General features: G+C 39.6%; 1 pseudogene; it reads left to right on the forward strand.

The window, feature by feature from the left end:
- The first annotated feature begins 236 nt into the window (after window positions 1-236).
- LOC100601998 lies at window positions 237-854 on the forward strand (annotated as a pseudogene).
- Window positions 855-19447: the final 18593 nt, after the last annotated feature.

Genomic DNA, 19447 nt, shown 5'->3' on the forward strand with positions numbered 1-19447 from the left:
TATACACAAAATATAAATTCCAGGAGAAAAGAGAAAAAAAGGCAGCTGAAAGTATACTTAAGGAAATAACATCCCAAAACATTCCAAAATTGGTAAAAAGACAAAAATCTACATGTTTAAGAAGCTCAGTGAATCTAAGAAGGATAAATGCAAAGAGATTCCCACTAAGATACACTATAATCAAATTGCCAAAGACAAAGACAAAGAGAGAATCTTAAAAGCAGAAAGAGAGCCTTGCTGTCACCAACATGGAGACTTTGTACCATGTCATGTTCTTAGTGCTCGAATGTCCCAACCTGAAGGTGAAGAAGCCACCCTGGTTACACATGCCGTCGGCCATGACTGTTTATGCTCTGGTGGTGGTGTCTTACTTCCTCATCACCGGAGGAATAATTTATGATGTTATTGTTGAACCTCCAAGTGTCGGCTCTATGACTGATGAACATGGGCATCAGAGGCCAGTAGCTTCCTTGGCCTACAGAGTAAATGGACAGTATATTATGGAAGGACTTGCTTCCAGCTTCCTATTTACAATGGGAGGTTTAGGTTTCGTAATCCTGGACCGATCAAATGCACCAAATATCCCAAAACTCAATAGATTTCTTCTTCTGTTCATTGGATTCGTCTGTGTCCTATTGAGTTTTTTCATGGCTAGAGTATTCATGAGAATGAAACTGCCGGGCTATCTGATGGGTTAGAGTGCCTTTGAGAAGAAATCAGTGGATACTGGATTTGCTCCTGTCAATGAAGTTTTAAAGGCTGTACCAATCCTCTAATATGAAAAGTGGAGAAGAATGAAGAGCAGCAGTAAAAGAAAGATCTAGTGAAAAAACAGGAAGCATATTGAAGCTTGGACTAGAATTTCTTCTTGGTATAAAAGAGACAAGTTTATCACAGTGTTTTTTTTCCTGCTGACCTATTGCTATACCAATGATGTTGAGTGGCATTTTCTTTTTAGTTTTTCATTTCTTAAAATATACTCCATATCTACAACTATAATATCAAATAAAGTGATTATTTTTTACAACTCCCTTAACATTTTTTGGAGATGACATTTCTGATTTTCAGAAATTAACATAAAATCCAGAAGCAAGATTCGATAAGCTGAGAACTCTGGACAGCTGATCAGCTTTACCTATGGTGCTTTGCCTTTAACTAGAGTGTGTGATGGTAGATTATTTCAGATATGTATGTAAAACTGTTTCCTGAACAATAAGATGTATGAATGGAGCAGAAATAAATATTTTTTCTAATTTAAAAAAAAAAAGCAGAAAGAGAAAAGTGACTCATCGTGTACAAAAATTAACAGGTAATTTCTTATTAGAAGCTAGAGAAATCAGAAGGGAATGAAATAACATTTTTTTAACGCTGAAAGGAAAATCCCCTATCAACCAAGAATTCTATATCCAGCGAAGAAAATTTAAGGCATTCTCTGATAACCAAAATCTGAGAGGGTTTGTTGCTAGCAGAGTTGCCCGTTAAGAAATGATGAAGGTAGATCTTGAGGCTTAAATGAAAGGGCATGAGACAGTAACTCAAAGCCATATGAAAAGCTATGGAACTCCAGAAAAGTTAACTAGAAAGTAAATAAAAAAGCCAATATACTGGATTTTGGGTTATAACTCATCTTTTTATTTCCTACATAATTTAAAAGACAAATGCATAAAATAATAATTATAAATCTACATTATTGAACACACCAAATGAATGTAATGAATAAAAAATGTATTTAGTGACAACAGCAACATAAGGTGGGGACAGAGATGTTTAGAAGCAGAGATTTTGTATTCTATTGAAGCTAAGTTGATATCAATTTTAACTATACTGTTACTACATTTTTATAAATGTATAATGTTAATCATAATTGTCTGGTAATCACTAAGAAAATATCTTTTTAAAAATACACAAAAAGAAATGTGAAGGGGATCAAAATGTTACAGTGTAAAGAATCAATTAAACACAAAAGAAGACAGTAATAAAGAAAATGAGGAACCACAAAGACATAAGACATACAGAAAAATAGCAAATTGGCAGAAGTAGGTCCTCCCTTGTAATTAATTGGTTTAAATATAAATGGTTTAAATTCTATAATCAAAAGGCAGAGATTGACCAAATAGATTTTTTTTAAAAATCCAACTATATGCTGTCTACAAGTGACTCACTTTAGATTCAAAGACACAAATAGCTTGAAAGTGAAAGGATGGAAAAATAATATTTTAAGCAAATAGTAACCAAAAGAAAGTTAAGGAGGTTATACTAATATCTGACAAAATAGGCTTTAAGTCAAAAACTATTACAAGAGACAAAGAAGGACATTATATATTCATAAAAGAGTCAATGCATCAAGAATACGTAGCAATTATGAACATATACACACCAAACAACAGAGCTCCAAAATACATGACCAGGCATCGACAGAATGAGAAGAAGAAATAGACAACCCTACAATAATAGTAGGAGACATCAATATACCATTTCAGTAGTGAATGGAACAGCTAGACATAAAATCAATAAGAAAATAGGGGGCTTAACTAAAACTACAAAGAGCTCGACTGAATAGATGCAGATAGAACACTTCCCTCAAGAACAGCAAAATGTATCATCTTCTCAAGTGCACATAGAAAATTCTCAAGTATAGACCACATGTTAGGCCACAAAACAAGTCTCAATAAATTTATAAGGATTGAAATCATACGAAATATTGTTTCTAACCACAATGAAATGATGCTAGAAATTAATAACAGAAAGCTGGAAAATTTACAAATACGTGGAAAACAACATACCCTTAAACAGCCAATAGGTCAAAGAAGAAATAACAAGATAAATTAGAAAACACTTACAGTTAAATTAAAATGGAAAGACAACTTACCCAAACTTATAGGATATAGTTAAGCAGTGCTCAACAGGAAATTTGTAGCTGTAAGTGTTTACATTAAAAAAAGAGACATCTCAAATCAATAACCTAAATTTACATCTTAAGTAACTAGAAAAAGAACAGCACACTAAACCGCAAACCAGAAAGAAGTAAATAAAGATTAAAGTTAAGACAAATAACATAGACAATAGTAAAATAAGAGAGAATCAGCAAAACCAAAAAATGGTTTTTGAAAAGATCAACAAAATTGACAATCTTTCAGCTAGACCAACTAAAAAGAAAGAAGAGAAGACCCAAATAACTGAAAATGGAAAGTAAAGACATTACCACAGACATTATGGAAATAAAAAAAGTACTATGAACAATTTGATACCAACAAATTAGATAAACTTGACATAAAGGACAAATTCTTAGAAACACACAAAATGCCAAACCTGACTCCAGAAGAAATAGAATCTAATCAGACCTATAAAAAGTAAAAATTGAATCAGTAATTTTAAAGGAATAAATAAAACAAAACTGCCAAGAAGAAAAATTCAGGACCAGACGGGCTTTGCTTATCAATTCAATCAAACATTTAAAAAAGAATTAACAGCAATCTTTCTCAAACATCTATAGAAAATACAAGAGGAGAGACCACTTTCTAACTCATTCTATGAGGCTAGCATTGCCCTTATACCAAAGTCAGAAAGACACCACAAGAAAATTATAGACTAATAACTCTTATGAACATAGATGCAAAAATCTTTAAGATACTATCAAACTGAATCAAATAGCATATTTAAATAATTATAAAAATTCCATGACCAAATGGGATTTATCCCAGGAATGCAAAGGTGATTCAACATAAGAAAATCAATCAATGTAATGCACATTAATAGAACAACAACAAAAAAACTGAACCACTTAGTCATCCTAACTGATGCAGAAAAAGTATTTGACAAAATCTAACATTTTATGATTTTTTAAGAAAATACAGAAAAGTAGGAATAGAAAGAACTTCCTCAACAAAATAAAGGGCATTTATGAGAAAACCACAGCTAACATCATACTCAGAGATGAAAAACTGAAATCTTTACTCCTAAGATCAAGAACAATACAAAGACTCCTAATTTTACTATTTTACTACTGTCATTCAATATTGTACTGGAAGTTCTATACAAAGCAATTATAAAAGAAATAAAGCATAACCATCAATAGCATTTCTATACACTAACAATGAACTTTCCAAGAAATAAATCAAGAGGGCAATCCCCTTTATAATAGTTACAAAATAAAATATAATACCTAAGAAAAAATTCAACCAAAGAAGTGAATTACTCACTGAAAACTATAAAACACTGATGAAAGAAATTGAAGAAGGCACAAATAAATGGAAAGATATCCTATGTCCATGGATTGGAAGAATTAATATTGTTAAAATGTTCATACTGTAATACGCAAAGCAATCTACAGATTCAGTGCAGTTCCTATCAAAATACCAATGACATTCTTCATGGAAATAGAAAAAAAAATCCTAAAATGTATATGGAACCACAAAAGAGCCTGAATAAGCAAAGTAATATTAAGCACAATAAACAAAGCTGGAGGCATCACACTACCTGACTTCAAAATATACTACAAAGCTATAGTAGTCAAAACAGCATAGTACTAGTGTAAAAACCGACAAATGGATAACTGAAGCAGAATTAGATAATCCAGAAATAAATCCACATATGTATGGTCAATTAATTTTTGACAAAGGTGCCAAGAACACACAGTGGGGAAACGATGGCCTTTCAATAAGTGGTGTTGTCACAAGAGGATGGCCACATGCAGAAGAATGAAATTAGATCCTATCTTATACCATGCATAAAACTAACTCAAAATGGATTAAGACTTAATCATAAGACTTGAAACTGTAAGACTACTAGATGAAAACATAGGGGTAGAATTTCATGACATCAGCATGGGCAATTATATTTTACATATGACCCTAAAAGCACAGGCAACAAAAGCAAAAACAGACAGGATTACATCAAACTAAAAAGTTTCTGCACAGCTAAGGAAACAATCAACAGAGTGATGAGACAACCCATGAAATGGAAGAATGTATTTGCAAACCATAACCTGATAAGGAATTGATATCCCAAATATATAAAAAACTCAAACAACTCTATAGGAAGAGAACCAATGACTGATTTTAAAGTGAGCCAAAGGACCTAAATAGACATTTCTCAAAATAAGACATATGAATGGTCAACAAGTATATGAAAAAATTTTCAACATCAGTAATCATTAGATGTCTTAGTCTGTTCCTACTGCTGTAACAGAATACCTCAGACTGAATAATTTATAAACAACAGAAATGTATGGCTCACAGTTCATAAGACTGGAAAGTCCAAAATCCTGGTGCCAGCAAATTCAGTGTCTGATGAAGACTTGTTCTCTGCTTCAGAAATGGCACCTTTTCTTGCTATGTGCTCACATGAAGAAAGGGGTAAGGGAGGTCCTTTGATTCTCTTTTATGAGGTCACCAATCCCATTCATGAGGGTGAAGCCCTCATGACTTACTCATTTCCCAAAAACCCCACTGCTTAATACTATCACAGTGGGTTTTAAATTCTAACATATAAAGGTTGGGGCACACATGAACATTCAGACCATAGCATCAGCAAAATACAAATTAAAACCACAATGAGGTATCACTTCACACCTGTTAGAATGATTATGTCAAAAAGATAAAAGATAACAAGTGCTGGCAAGGATGCAGAGAAAAGAAAACCTCGTATACTACTGGTAAGAATGTACATTAGTACAGACATTATGGAAAATAGCATGGAGGTTCCTCAAAAAAGTAAAAATAGAATTACTCTATAATCCAACCACTCCACTGCCAGGTTTATATCCAAAGGAAATAAAATCAGTATGTTGAAGAGATATCTGTACTCCTATATTCATTGCAGCATTATTCACAAACGCCAAGATACAGAATTAACTTACATGTTCATCAAGGGGTAAATAAAATGTGGTATATATATATACATGATGGAATAATATTCAGCCTTTAAAAGGAAAAAAATCCTGTCATTTGTGATGACATGAATGAATCTGGAGGATATCATGTTAAGTGAAATAAGCCAGGCACAGAAAGACAAATATGGCATAATGTTACTTACATGTAGAATCTAAAAAAGTTAAAATCATAGAAGCAAAGAGTAGAATGGTAGCTACCAGGTGCTGTGGGGTCGGGATTGAGGAGATGTTGGTCAAAACATACAAAATGTCAGTTAGATGGGAGAAATAAGTTCAAGAGATTTATTGTACAACATGGTGACCATAATGAATAACAATGTACCCTTGAAACTTCCCAAGAGAGTAAATTTTAAGTGTTCTTACCACAAAAAATAAGTTTGTGTAGTACTACATACACTAATTAGCTCAATTGAGCCATTCCACCATGTATACATATTTTTACATGTCATGTTGTACACAATACATATAATTTTTATTTGTCAAATATAAATAGATAAATTTGAATCTTTAAAAAAAAGTATCCAAATTGGAAAAGAAGAAGTAAACCTAGTTCTATTCACAGGTGACATTATCTTACATATAAGAAATCTCAGAGAATCCACAAAATAAACTAGTAGAGCTAATAAACCAACTCAACAATTTCAAAGTATAAGATACGAAAATCAGTTGTGCTTTGATACACCAGCAATAAACAATCTGAAAAGTGAATTAAGAAAAACAATTTCATTTACAATAGCATGAAAAGAATAAAATACCTGCAAATAAGTTTAACCAGGAAGACGAATAACTTGTATGCTGAAAACCACAAAACATTGTTGAAAGACCTAAATCACTGTTAAGATACCTCATGTTCATGAGCTGGAAGACTTAATATTGTTAAGATGGGAATACTACTCGAAGTGATCTACAAATGCAATCCTTATTGAAATTCTAACAGCGTTTTTACAGAAATGAAAATGCTGGCCAGGCACAGTAGCTTATTGTATGATTCCATTTATATGAAATATCTAGAATAGGTAAATCCATAGAAACAGAAAGCACACTGGTGGTTGCCAAGGGCTGGGGGAGGGAGGAATAGGGAGTAACTACTTTCTTTACTTTCATAGGGGATGAGGCAAATGTTTTAGAACTAGGTAGAGGTAGGCGGTGTTTACACAACATTGTGAATGTACTAAATGCCAGTGAATTGTTCACTTTAAAATGGTTAATTTTATGTCGTGTGAATTTCATCTCAATTAAAAAGAAAGAATAAACCAGAAAAGCCACTTAAAAAAAGAAAAGAAGAAGTTTGTTAAAAAACAAAGTTACCTAGAAATAGAAATCAAATCTCAATCATCCTTATACACCCTCGCTCCCATGACCTTTAGCACAGGATGACACATAAAGACAGAAAATGAATAGGGTTTGCCTGGATGGATGAATAACCTACCCAAAGTGATCTACAAATGCAATCCTTATCAAAATTCTAACAGCCTTTTTTACAGAAATGAAAATGTCAGCTGGGTGTGGTGGCTCATGCCTGTAATCCTAACACTTTGGGAGGCCAAGGCAAGCAGATTGCCTGAGTTCAGGAATTTGAGAACAGCCTGGGCAACATGGTGAAACCCTGTCTCTACTAAAAATACAAAAAAAAAAAAAAAAAAAAATAGCTGGGCCTGGTGGCACGCCCGTAGTCCCAGCTACTCAGGAGGCTGAGGCATGAGAATTGCTTGAAACTGGGAGGCAGAGGTTGCAGTGAGCTGAGATCATGACACCACACTCCAGCAGCCTGGGCGACAGAGTGAGACTCTGTCTCAAAGAGAAGAAAAAGCCAATCCTCAAACTCATATGAAATTTTCCAGGGTCCTTGAATAGCCAAAACGATATTGAAAAACAAGAGCAAAGTTGGTGTACTCACATTTTCCAATTTCAAAACCTGCTACAAAAGTACAGTCATCAAAATAGTATGGAACTTGTATAAGGAAAGACATACTTGCCAGTGGAATAGAATTGAGAATCCAGAAATAAACTCATACATCTAAAGAAAAGCTACATATAAATTTCAGGGATTTAGAAATCCTAGAAGATCTTCCTCATCTTTCATTCACCCCTATTGTTTCTTTAAATGCTTCCTTAGATTTTCTTCTTCCAACTAGAAAAGCAATACTCACTACTTCCTACAAGCCAGTAGCAGACAAGTAGACAAAGAATTCCCACCAACTGCCCATTCCACTCCCAACGCCACACCGCTGCACTCTCACGACTGAGATTCCGATATTAACAGATTAACAGTCTAGTGTGTATCTTTTCCCTCTTTTCTTCATACTTATTCAAATATCCTCCAAATGATGTGTGCAATCCACCTCGTGGTTACTATCCCACAATTAGTATTCCTAAGGTGAATTACTCCCATGTGTTTTTACTCTTTCATATTCTCCCCTGAGATGCTGGGGGCCAGAGGGAATGATTAAGAGCCATTTTCCCAGGTCAAAGGAATGACATTTAAACTGCTATATGCATTGTCTAATTACAAAGAGTAGGAGTTTGATTTGAAACTTAAAATGAGAAAGCTTAAGTGGGTGAGACATTTGGCAACACCCATACTCCCACCCCTAATGTATGCTATGTGTTATTTTGTAACCATCCCCATTCATCAGCAGAGACCATCTGCCTCCCAGCAGGGATTTTATCAGAAAGCATTTCAACTTTTACCAGTTCAAAGATGGAATTTCATCACCTTCAAATATTTACTTAATTTATGTACTTATTTTGTTTACTGTCTGCCTCCTTCACTAACATATTACCTCTAAGGGCCATCGATTTTAGTCTATTCCTTCACTCACAGGTGCCCAACCCTCGAATGTGCCTGGTACACAGTGGGTGGTCAAAAATACTTGTTGCATGAAATTCTACAAGATCTTTTCTTTTAGGCTTTTAGAAAAGGCTGGGGTAGAAATCTGGAACATTTTTTCTCTCTCCTCTCCTTCCTGGTTTCTCATGAAGATGACAGCTAATTAAGAGGGATGGGGAGTTGATTGACCAACAAGGCTCCGGCTTGCCTGGGTCTCCCAGCTTCTCATCTTGTTGAATGGCTGGTAGAGTTGAGAGATAAGACCCTCCATGAGCATCACCCCTTGAGAATCACTAAGCCCCTCCACACAGCATCACCGGGTCCTTAGGCCACCCTTTGGGAGAGATAAGAAAGGGTCATTCCATTTTACGGGAAGGCATTGGGGAGCCCTCTGTGTGACATGAGGGAGCTGAGATCAGAATTCACATCTTCAGCTGCTTGCTCAAGACTGTCTCCATGGCCAGAGAGAAGCACCATTTTTCCCTCATGAGGTTGCATTTTGAAACCCTAATTTTCTACCTCAGCAGGCAGTTTTCCCCAAGCTATTTTAGGAACAATAGAATACAAAAGCAGAGGCTCGAGTTTTCTTCAAAAAATGTTGGTTGATCAGCTGTTTTGTTGAATGTCCCTCTATTTGGGTTTGTCTGATGTTTTCTCATGACTGAACTGAAGTTATGCATTTTTGGGGGAAAAAATACCACAGCTGTGAAGTTGTATTCTCAGTGCAATAATCTTTAAAAGTATCATGGTCATAAAAGACAAGAAAAGACTAAGGAATTGTTAGAGACTGCAGAAGATGGAGAAATAACAACTAAATATAAGATGAGATCCTGGATAGGGTGCTGGAACCGAGAAAGAATATTAATACTGTTAGTGGGAATGTAAATTAGTTCAGCCACTATGAAGAGAAGTTTGCAGATTTCTCAAAGAACTAAGAGCAAGACTGCCATTTGACCCAGCAATGTCAATACTGGGTATGTACCCAAAGGAAAATAAATAGTCCTACTAAAAAGTCACTTGCACCCATATCTTCATCACAGCACTATTCACAATAGCTAAGACATGGAATTGACCCAGGTGCCTTTATCCAACAGTGGGTTGGGTAAAGAAAATGTGGGACATATATACCATGGAATACTACACAACTATAAGAAAGCATGAAATTATGTCTTTTGCACGAACATGGATGCAGCTAGAGGTCATCATGCTAAGCGAACCACCTCTATTTACCTGGAAAGGGAGAGAGGAAAAGACACAGAATCTTTCTAGCTCCTTTAGAGTTACAAAGATAGAAGCAACCAACCCTAAAGCAAGGTGGATCCGGACAGCTCCAAGTAGCTTTAGGGGCTCAGAGCCAGATGACTAGCAGAGACTGAGCTCTTCTTGGAATTCCAAGATGCTCCATCTTGAATAGTTGGCTGAAACTCATGTTCCCATGGATTTAGTTGTATCCTGATATAGGAACATGGACGGTTGGTCTCATTGGTCAAACTCTCCATGCACATGGGGAGCCCTTGCTCTCCTGTCTGTCTGCATAGCCAATCACTCATCCTCTCTGTATGCAGGGGCCCTACTAGGCACACAATTCTTAGTGTTTCAGAAGACTTATTCCTCCTTCCCCTCCCAACCCTAACACTGCTGAACTTAAGCTTGACATTTTCTGCCATCATCCCAGATGGCAGTGGTGTACTCTGTGTACCACATGTGTGTGTGTGCACACGTGTGTGCATGCATGCACCAATACAAGTAATTTTCTACTTAGACTGTTTAATTTTTATATCAACAAGCCATATTCAAGCTAATGTTTTGGTGATATTTGTTAAGTTAAAATCAAGTTAATTGTGGGTAGCAAAAAGCAAGGGACTTCCAACAAACTCCTATCTCCCACATCTCATTCATTCAATAAATACGTATTGAGAACTTCTGTGTGTCAGGCAATGTGGAGCAATGCAAATGATTTATTTCCAATCCTGCCTTCTATGACACAGAGTAAGTGAACCCTCTTTGATGCCATTCCATGACCCATTAAGGCATCTAGTTTTACTCTCAACCCACAGGATTACTGTGCACCCACAGATACATGGAGAGCAAAGGTTAGGATCGATGTCAGAGAGATTTTAAAGGAATGAACAAAAACATGTGGTTATTAATTGGATATTCCAGATAAGGTGTCTGGAAGGAGAATAGGGAAGAATCATGGAGTCCATCCTCTGGTCCTGCTTTTAAATACCTGAGTTCAGATTCCAGCAGGAACTCCAGATTTGACACCAAGGAGGCCTTTTCACCACCAAACTCAGTTCCTGTTTCTTCCTGTAATAGATTAAATCTTGTACCTGTCCATAGGTAGAGATTAAAAATAGCAATGATTTGGGTCCAACCTGACATGTAACTTTTTTTTATTTCTGTAAGGGAGAAGAATGAGGAACACATCAGCTTAGAGACAGACCCATGGACACAGAGAAAGCTGTCAGATCTCACCCCACTTTTGTGATATAACCATGGTGCTTCAGAGGCCATGGACCACTTCTTCATCCCCACTCCTCCACTGTCCCCCAGACCGTTTGGCCATTTGGGTTGCAGAGATGGGACAGTGATGATCCACAGCACTCAAAACCACTTTCCCTGGGAGCCAAGACGAGCTATTTTTCATTTAGTCCCTTAAATGTCTCTCTGTGTGAGTGAGACACAGCCAGCTACCTTGTTGCCCAACACGTCAGAGAAGTGGGACTGTCCCACATTTGCTCTGCTCATATTTTTAATTGCTTAATAATAGTGAGTGGGCTTCCCTCCTCCCCTCCAGCATAGCAGCGTGGGGGACTTTGACATTCAGGGCTTGATGTGTGGGCAGCAAACACAGATGAGGCTGGGAAAATGTCAGCCTCCTACAGCTTCTCTCCCAGTGAATCACCATACCATATGACAGGGCATACCTCGTATCAGGAGCACCAGGCTGGCAGTCCAGGGAGCTCAGTTTCAGCCCCAGCTCCACTACTAAATTAACTGTGTGACATAGAGCAAATGGCCCACCCTTTGGGAGCCTCAAGCTCCTACTGCTTTGAAACATTAAAATGGCAATGAGAACTGGCAAAGAGGATATTTATGGAATAGAGATCATGGGCACAGGCTCAGGATCCAGACCTCCTGGAGCCACTCCTGAATCCACTGCTTGTCAGTAGCAGAAACGCAGGAGAGTTACTTAATCTGTCTATGCCATGATACTCTCAATTGCAAAGCAAGCGTAATAGTACCTACACAACACAGTTGTTGGAAGGACTTAGAACTGTGCATAGCATGTTGTATGCATTCAATACATGTTTGTTGTTATTATTATTCCAATTCTAGCCAACTAATTGACTATATTTAAAATTCCTAGGGAAGTATTTTCAAAGAGGAATAAAACATGAAAATTTCCCCCAGATACAGACTTATGGGGAAGATGAAAACATGCATAAAATATTGGGGAGAGGAAAGTGGGAGCTGCCTGTGATGCACTGTGTAACAGAAGTGAGTAATGATACCATGTGTTCAGCATGTGCCAGAGGATGTGCAAAGGGCTCTGCCTGCGTTCCCCATGGAATGATTACAGCCACCCGTGGGGCTGATCCCACTTTATAAAGTGGGAAGCAGTCTCAGAGAATCTGCCTTCAATCTCACAGCTTCTAAGTGGCAGAGACAGGATTCAAACCTGGGACTTAAGTTGTTGCTCTTAACTCCGTGTCATTGAAGGATTAGGTGGGATTTGAAAATATGTCACAAAGGAAATGGCAGCCTAAGCCTCCTTGTTTTTTTCTTATTAGTCTGAAAAGGCAGGATTTCTAGGGCAGCTCCCATCAATGCTTATTTCTTAGCAATATAGGTAAGTTATTGAACCTCTCTGAGGCCGGTTGTCTTCATTTCTGAATAACAAGAGTGACCACCAACAGAGCTGATGGGAGTAGATGAGCTTGTAGATGTAAACTCTTTTTGTTTGTTTGTTTCTGAGATGGAGTCTCACTCTGTCGCCCAGGCTGGAGTGCAGTGGCGCGATCTCAGCTCACAGCAAGCTCCACCTCATGAATTCGCGCCATTCTCCTGCCTCAGCCTCCCGAGTAGCTGGGACTACAGACGCCCGCCACCACGCCGGGCTAATTTTTTGTATTTTTAGTTGAGACGGGGTTTCGCCGTGTTAGCCAGGATGGTCTCAATCTCCTGACCTCATGATCCACCCGCCTTGGCCTCCCAAAGTGCTGGGATTACAGGCGTGAGCCACTGCGCCCATGTAAACTCTTAATGTCATGCCTGGTGTTTGGCAAGCACTTGTAAGATGTTAGCTTGTATCACCATCTCGTCATCGTCATTGCTGTCACTGTTTCTTCATCATCATCATCATCCTCATCATCATCTATACACAGTTTCCTTTCAGCTGATGGTCAGGACCACCTATCAATAAATGGGTGATGGAACTTCCATTTTCAAAAGGGCTGTCAAGACCCCTTCCAAACCACTTCCTAGTAGGTGCTTGAAATGTGACAATCAAACATTTATTCCTTAGGTTAAGCATTTGTCTTATGCCTGGGGTTTCCTTGTAAATATAACAGCCACCAGGAGGAATGAAGAACACATGATGCAATACTCAACCACATTCATTTAGTTATTTGAGAGAGGCCATACCCTAGGCAAGGAATTAAGAAGATGACGCAGAGGCAGAGGAAGATAGCAGAAATGCCACTCCAAATGAGGACTGGAGAGTAGGGAGGAGATAGAGCTGAGCACGGTCTCCTTCATAGTTCCTCCAAGGACTACTCTGTCTCTGTCTGCTGAGAGGCTGGGCCCCAGCTTTTGGGCAGGGGTTGTATATGAGCTGGGATCTCATTAGCATGGGCCACCAGAGTGCAGAGAGGTGAGTGATGGCTCCCCTAGAACGGAGGCGTGTTTGATGTAGGTTTGTCAACCCCACCATCCTTCACCAGCACCTGCAGCCAAGATTCATATCCTCTGTCAGAGGCTCATCCAACACCCGAAGCTGGCCTCCACCAGGGTCTCATTTTTATACCCTCTCTCTGAGAATGGCAAGCAATCTTTCAGGTCCTGGAAATGGGAAGACACACTGTAATGCTCCATTTTTCCTGGGAATTTCTTAGAGGTTGGAGGCAGGATAAACTAAGAAGAGGGAAACGGAGAGGAGGATTTAGAAGGAATGCATTAACTACAGTCTTTGACCTATTTTCTACCATTCTTGCTCATGCCATCACTCCCCCCAGCCCCATGCCAGGTTTCCAGGCAATATCACCTTGAATAATGGTATATTATTTAGTATCAGTTCAGGGTACAACTCTGTCACAAGAGAAAATGCTCACCAAGAGAAAATGATGCCATGACATGCAAGATGAGATTCATATGAGGAATAAAATTCTCACATCGAGATGAAACTATTTGAATGGTTTAGTAGGAAGGTCTGTATTGCTCTCCTTCATTTTGTGTCACCTGTGTTGCCATGTTTATATTCAATTTGTTAAGTCCTGGTTACATGCTAGGCAGATTGCTGAGGGCTGGGAGACACTCAATGCAGAGTATGGCTGAGTTCCTTCTCTAGGAGCTCATAGTCTTGAGCCTGTGACTATAAGCCTACCAAGGATAGGAACTAGGTCATGGGTTCCACAGTGGCTGGTATACAGCTTCTCAAGAACTGTCTTTTCAGTGCTAAATTTCAGAAGCATCTTTCATACAAAAATAATGTGGAAACCAACAGGAGTGAAGTTTTTTAATTCTTTTCCCTCATCTAATCCATTCTGAAGGGAAAGGTGTTTTCTTCAGTTTTCATTAAGCTTGGACAACAGTAAAGATCAATAGAAATTGGCACCATGCCCTTAGTCAGTATCACCATTCATGGTGGAACTAGCAAGAAGGATTCTGGGCCAGAGGCTACAAGTTCATGCTGGCTCTCTCCTAGGTCGCTGTGTGATTTTGAGGCCCCTGGGCCTCTCTGATCCTGGTGCCATGTAAAGCTGGCTCCTCTACCTGACAGATCAGGACCCGAGAGGCAGCAAGAGCTCCATGAGGCTTTAAAATCAGGGTTCTGAGCTGGGGTCTGTGGGTTCAGTTCTCAAAGCCTACAACCGAGGAAACAAAATGATGGCCCCCAGACATGGGTTTTGGCCCACATAGGGTTTTAAAGAAAATTGAATTCATTCCAACTTTAAAAAATTAGGATACTACATACATTTTAAAATCTAGATGTCCAGCTCCCTTTGAAAACTATCAGAAAATCTGACAATGCTGGATCAGAAGCTGAACATGGAAACAGTCTTTGCCATTGAAGATTGGCTGCATCCTTTAGACTGGGCCTGTGCTCTCTGGTCACCACCGTTCCCACCATAACCAGCTTTCCTCATTTAGGCCACCTCTCTGAAGCCTGTAGGCATATGGCTGGTTAATAAACCTGACCAGGTTAACTAGTGGTCCAAGGCAGCGTGTGCCCAACACTGCCGTGAGATTTATAGCTATAGGCACAAGATGGAACCCAAGAATCCAGAGGAAAGAGAGCTCCAGGGCATTGGGAAGGAAGCTGTTAAAGAAGTGAGTGAGAAATGTGTGTAGTCCTACCGTGGGCCCATGAGTAAACCTTTCTGGCTGGAGTGGGAGTTTGTGCATGTGAACTGGTGGGGACAAGGCTGAGAATGGTAAGTTGAGCTCAAACTGTAGGAAGAAGGGCCCTCAATGCCAGGTAATATTGTTCCCTTCTTTCATGCCAGAAACTCCAGATGTAATGTGGGGTTTAGGGACTAAGGTTGCCAAGCTCATTCCTGCACACACTTCCACCCTCACCTTCATAACAGCAGTTGGAGTGAAGATCTAGGCCTCAGGAAATACAAGGCTAAGTACAAAGTTCTGAAAGCCACCCTCAGCCTTCACAAAGTCCTCATCATGCAGGTTTCCTAAAGCAGCCAGAGGCATCCTACAAAGACCCAGTGGCAGCAGGGGACAAACACCCAGGGTGAATTCTCTCAAGGAAAAGAGTGGGAGAAAGAAGGGAAAAACCTTCCTTTTGGCTTCATTAGAGCTCTTGCTTAACTGAGCTAAAAATAAAGCTAATTGCTTTTGCTATTCTAATGTGAAAAATCAGTTTTTAAAGGATCAAGATTCTCTCTCTGGCTGGAGAAATTATTGAATCTGTAATAGCCTGACTGCCAATGAATTATGAATGTCATAATCAAGCCTTCTTGGAAGGCCAAAGTCTTGGTTACAAATGGGCACTATAATTAGAAATATACTGAAGCTGCCTAAAGCAGACCCCTCTCCCTACCCTTTGTCTTTTTTTTTAGGAGGGAATAGACATAGACTGCTCTTCATCAGGTATCTGGCTTGTTCTTGAACAATGCCCTATTCTCACCGTTTGAGGAGACATTACAAGTGAGCATAGGAATAGCCATCCCTTCCCCACTTCTCCCTTTAAAAAGCCCCACCAAACTCCCCCAGCTGTGATCAAGAGAATGGTTCAATTCTCTTCATCTATTACCTGGAATTCTATACACTAAAGATATACTTGGACAACAAGCAGCCTCTTTTTAAATCCAAGAGGACTAGGGTAGGGGCAGGTGTCAGTTGTCCACACCTTAATGGGAATCAGTTTGATCCAACCTTTTTGTCTGAACTAGCTGAGCTCTGCAGAACTGGAAGCTGGAGGGCAGGGGGTATGCATTTCAAAAAAGCCAATGAGAGGAGAAGGGCCATATTGAAGATCGAGAATCAAGGGAACATAAACGTGAACAGGGCTGCTGCCCTGCTTCAAGCCCTCAACCAGGAAGGAGAGGAGATACCCGCCCCCCAACTCAAAATCTAGACAAGTGAAAAAACCAATCTAGATTGACAGAGCCAATAACATCCCTCCAAGAAATTATCATGCTCAAAAAGAGGTTGCCTTACTGGTTTTTTTTTTTTTTTGAAGGTGAAGCCGTTTCGAGCAAAAATTGGCTGGGGGTTGCTGTCCTTCCTCAAACCTTCTACCTTTAACTTGGGCCCTAGAGATAGAATTAGTTCTAGCCAGAAAACTTTCAGCAGGAGCTACTTCCAAGTGCTTATCTTATCTCGGCCATGGAAGTGGCCAGTTAGGGGAAGGGAGTCAGGGCTCTGCTTCTCTCTGAGCCCTGTGAATTGAAAAATGAAGCAAGCACCTCAGTGCCTCACCACTTGCTAAGTGTGTCTGGATGGGCCTAATGACTGGTTCTCATCCCCAATTGCACATTAGATTCACCTGGGAGATTTTTAAATGTTAATGCCTGGTCATTCCCCAGCCCAATTGAATGTAATATCTAGGGGTGGCTTCAAGCATTACTATTCATTAAAACTTTCTAGTAATTCTAAAGCGCAGACATGGTTGAGAGCCACTGAGCTAATCACTCCCTTCCAGCGCCTGTTCTCAATCTTCCTGCCTCTCCTCTCATTTCCCATACCTAGACCAAGGGGCTTTTCCAGCATGAGAGGTTCTGAAGGCACCCTTCATCTCTCAGGGAAGGTGCCAGGTTTTGGGGCATCTCTATACAGTGCCAAGGATGGCTCCCCACCAACCCCCCAATTATTCCATTAGAAAAGAGCTTAAGGTATATTTTGTCCAGAGTAACAAATAGGATTCATCCTCCAAGCCAGTTCTGTTGGGCCAGAAGTGGGTCCTCAGGGTACTGTATTGAGAAATCCTTCTCAACAGGTCATGTCCAAGCTCAGTGGGAAAAAATACCATGCTCAATTATTTGTCAATCCTAAAAAAAAATTTCCTCATCTGGACTATGAGAAAAAAAGACCCAGAGAAAGGACATGATGTGCCCATTAACAAGTTCAATAAATCCACAAGTTAGCTTAGAAGATTTGATTTGTGTTTAATACTACAGAACCTTGCCACTCAAAGTGAGGTCCACAGACCAACAGGGTCAGCGTCTGCTGGAATATTGTTAGAAATTCAGAACCTCAGACTCCACACAAGACTTATTGAATCCAAGTCTGCATTTTAACAAGTTCCCCAGGTGATTCGTTTTTACAATGACTTTGAAAAGCGCTGCTAGAAAGTAGACAGAAGATGGGAATAGCAGTAAGCTCTGCCACAATCCAAATGAGGAATACATGGGGGGAAATCAAGCAAAGAACAATGCTAAGGCATGTAAGAGACAGAAACGTCTGCCGCCAGAAAGTAGAGGATCCACATACGTGCAAAAGCACAGAAGGCTTTGGAAATCAGGAGGCCTATGGGTCAGATCCTAGCAGACTGGTAGAATGGGCAGAAAGGCACCTGCCACTCTCCAGCAGCTTTCTCTCACCCCAAGAGCCTGCTGTCTCTCACTCTCTGCCCTGACAGAGCTCTGGACATCAATCCATTGCTTCTGCTGTGAGTCCTCTCTCCCCAACAGGCCTGTAAGCTCTTTGAGGCCAGAAATGGCATCTTCTCCCTGTCCTGATTCCTGTACCTATCCACACAGGATGAGGCTTGTAAGGACCACTCAAAACATTTTTGAATACATGAGTGATTGATGTGATGAATGATTTCAGCAAGGAATGACTGAAGCTAGGGCAGTAAGAACACAGAGGCCAGCTCCCATTCCACCTCTCTCCATCAAGTTGCCACTCCAACTTGACCCAGTGGAATTTAGGCTGGTACCAAAATGATCAGACTATGACTTTTTTAAAATGAACACTTAACCTAAAATCCCAAACCTCCCTCAGCTCTGGCTTGGCTGCTAATCGGCTGGGGTCCCTTTATCCTGGAAAGAAACTCTCTGGGCTCTGGCCCACATGCATAGCTGAACCCCAGAGGGAGAGAAATGGATGATGAGGCTTGGGGAAAGGGTGTGGAGGCTGCCTAAAATGCTATGGGACGGGGTAACACTCCCTCTGGAGGGTCAGCTCTCTTTTAGTGAAGATGTTCCTTCTGATAGTACAGAATTCAAAGGCCCAAAGGATTCAAAGGGTCCAGCAAGTTCTGTAGACTCTACCCACTCCCAACCCATCCCACAAAGTCAGTGTATGTGGAAATACTTTAAAGAGATGTGCAATGCAAAGTATCATCATTACTGTATGAAGGAAAGCCTCAAATAGAGTATTATAGTCATAGGTATTTTCCATACATTCATTTATTCACACAGTCTTGCATTTGGGAACTTTGCAGAAAAAGTGCAGGCTCTGGGGTGACAGTGCCTGTGTTTGAATCCTGACCCTGGCACTTTTTAGTTGTATGACCTTAAGCAAGTTATTTAATTTCTCCATGCCTCACGACATTCATTAATAAAACGGAGACAATAGTAGTACCACTTCTTTCACAGAAGTGCTCTGGGAATTAAATAAGCGCATGTATATATGTGTGTGTGGTTTAGCTCCTAGACACATTACATATTCAATAAATGTCAGCAATTACTCACCTTACCTTCATGGCCCATTCACTGCACATCTCTTCCCCATGCCCACACAATTAATGTTGCCACTAGTTGCCCAGATTCTCCATGAATACCACCAGGCCTGGTACAGAGCAGCATTTCATGCTGCAAAGAAATTGGTGCCCTCTGACATTTGACTCTTTACAATTACTATTCTCTTGGGGCACATTCTCAGCAAACCGGAAAAAAGTACTTGATGATCTAATTTATGTGGAAGTGTTATAGACTTATAAATGTCTATATTCCTTTTGAGGTACAGAATATTTGGTCTTTAAAAAGGAACCTAAAGCTAGCAATGCCTCAACAAAAAGAGATTAAGGCACCAGCAATGGA

Source organism: Nomascus leucogenys, chromosome 3 (genome assembly GCF_006542625.1).
Source record: "Nomascus leucogenys isolate Asia chromosome 3, Asia_NLE_v1, whole genome shotgun sequence".
In the NCBI taxonomy this organism is placed as follows: domain Eukaryota; kingdom Metazoa; phylum Chordata; class Mammalia; order Primates; family Hylobatidae; genus Nomascus; species Nomascus leucogenys.